The sequence below is a fragment of the Lontra canadensis genome, unplaced genomic scaffold, assembly GCF_010015895.1.
Source record: "Lontra canadensis isolate GAN:19392208 unplaced genomic scaffold, GSC_riverotter_1.0 scaffold64, whole genome shotgun sequence".
Lineage (NCBI taxonomy): Eukaryota > Metazoa > Chordata > Mammalia > Carnivora > Mustelidae > Lontra > Lontra canadensis.
This window is the reverse complement of record NW_022631058.1, coordinates 8,383,445-8,386,217: the sequence shown is the minus strand read 5'-3', so window position 1 is coordinate 8,386,217 and position 2,773 is coordinate 8,383,445.

Here is a 2,773-nt window from a genome sequence, read left to right as displayed (position 1 = left end):
ATATATATATATATATATATATATATATATATATATATATATATATAAATGTTTCACATAACCTCTTTGGAAGAGCTGTGTTTATTAAATGAATTTTAAAGGTCATTATTATGTGGAATCATTTAAGATAAATAAGGATTTTTTCCTCCCTTGGAACATAACAACCCTAAAATATATTCCAGTAGAGTAATCTGTGCTATCTATAAACTGCCCGCACTTCAGTGGCTCTTTTGAATGATTTGTAAATACCTGAGGCAAAGAACAATGGTAAGACCTCATAAGATATAAATTTGTTTTGTAATGAAGAGCCTTGGAGAAAGTCACTGTTCTGGAATCAATGTTCATTGCAAATATTAAGAAATAGAAATACACAAAATGCTAACATAATTTGCAGGTGTAATTTCATTATTTTATGTAGAGCATTAATTTATGCCTTAAAAGAACATTGTTCTTTAGCTGTCTGATTCCACAGAAGGAAGAAAAGTAATAAGGTGTCCGCTTGTTCCATGAATGAATATGAATCTGAAACAATCTCTCCACTGAATTATGGTTGAGGAGAAAAAAGGGGAGAAATAGCTAATCGGGATGGTAATTGGTGAAGATTGCAGATTGCATCAATCTATCCATCTATCCATTTACAATCATTTCTGGAGCTTACGCTGTGTGAGGTCCTAGGAGAATGTCAGGGGCTGGCAAAGCCATAGTCCCAGCCCTCAAGGATCTCCCGTGCGCTCAGGCAGCCAGGTGCAATGAGTTCTGGGTTTCAAAATCTGGCCACAGGGTTAGGGCAAGAGAAATAATAGGATGGCATGTGATTTGGTTCAAAAGCACAAGGCGGCTAGGAATTCAGAGAGCGTGAGTGTCAGCGCGCACCGCAGCAGTCAAAGCAGGTTTTCTGTAAGAGATGTCACCTTCAAGGAGGTAGAGGAGGACTGGTTAGGGAGCAGAGGTGCGTGGCTGGCTCCCAGGCATAATTCTTTGTGATAACATTTCAGATGGATCCATTTGTCTGAGAATACCACAAACCAATCCTCGCTTGGGATTACTTTGTTATAGGACATTTTCTCTTAGGGTGGGAAAGCTTTACGATGACAAATCATTCACAAACTCTAAGCCAAACTTAAAAGATGAACAGAAGATAAGCTCCGTCAGGCACCCGTTACAACAGGAATCGTAACTCCTTCTGATAGCCACATGTGACTCAAGTACACGACCTCTGCATTTGCTTCTCTTCCTTTTCTGTTTTCCCTCCCTCCCGTCTTACGTCAAGCAGGACCTAGGTTCTGGCTTCATTTCTCCAAGGGAGGAATACAATCGCAAGACTATTCCTGATTCAACAGCAAGGCCCACAGGAGGATTTCATTGGACAGAAAACACAGCAGCTTGGAGCACCTGGTGGGAAAGCGTCTTCCCTGAGTCAGAGGAGATTGCCCTAGGTTGAGGACAGAGTCTGGGTCCCCCGAAGAGGGAGACCTTTGGGCAGTCCCCTGAAGAGAAAGGACAGACAGCAGGATAAGCCTCAACAGAGATGCCCTGGGCCAGCCCTGCCAGAAAGGCCAGGGGCATGGGTGGGTGGGGCCAGGGGAGAGGTACGGGGCCCTAGGGTCCTTCCTGCACTCCTTGAATGGGAAATTAGGTTGATTGACAAAAAAATTAAAGAGCTTCACCATGTCTTGCATACCCGAACTTTGGTTCTGTCCTAAAGAATTCTTCTTGGTCTGAACCTATATCATCTGGTTGCTTAGGCAGGAAGAGGAGACTGTTTCCTCCCTGATTTGTGGAAGATTCCTATTCTGGAAATACTTTGTATCTATCTGAGCAGGCCTTAGACTGGACAAACTCTTTTTGAGGAAGGGAGGGGAGGTAGTTTCCTAAAACTAGAGACTAGGAACACCTCTCGGCTGAACTGCTTTTTATATCCTTCCCCACTCAGCAATGGGAAGGTGGGGCCCAGCAGAATTTACTTGCCTGAGGGAGGGAGGGAGGGATGGGGGCAGAAGAGGGGGAACCTCAATGGGGACAGAGAGATCCAATCAGACTCATGGCCAAAGCGGCTGACAGGACCGGACTCCAGACCCGCCCAGGCCTGGCTGTTCACCCTGCCCCAATTCAAGCAAGACAAGGATGTGACTGGGAGCCGAGCATTTCCCTGGCTTTTTATTTCCTCAAAAGTCTGAATCCTTGGGAGATGGAGACAGAATAATGAGAACTGGCAAAGGAGAAAAGATAGGGGTTCCAGGCAAAAATGTCTTCCAGAAGCTAAAAGGCAAGATGATCTCCCCGGAGCATAGGGCGGCCGAGCGTCCACGGGCAGGTGGGGGCAGAGGTCCTCCTTCCTTGCCAGGGCGAGGATCCCAAAGGACAATATTCTGTGTGTCTGGTGCAGGGTCGGGACAGGTAAGCCCAAACTACTGGACGATGAATATAGGAGATAAGGGGGTCCCCACCTAGATTACCCCACCTTGTCTGAGGTACAGAGGCTTGTCAGGAGGCTACAGGTAGCCCTTAGATTTGGGGAGGGCCAGCCCTGAGCAGGAGCGAGCTTTCGGAAAAATGATCTCAGCAACATTCTAAAGCAAGAAGAGGTGGCCTGAGGTCATAGAAGACCCTGAAGGGACCCGAGCTGAAGGGACTCGGGAGGGCCTTCTAGGAGGAAGGGGGCAGAGGTGCATGGAGAGAGATGGGCTGGCTCTAGAGGACTGTTTTCTCCCTGGATCTCTTTGGCTGCCCCTGTGCTGTGCTCTCCTAGAGGAAGAAAAGGGTTGCTGGGACA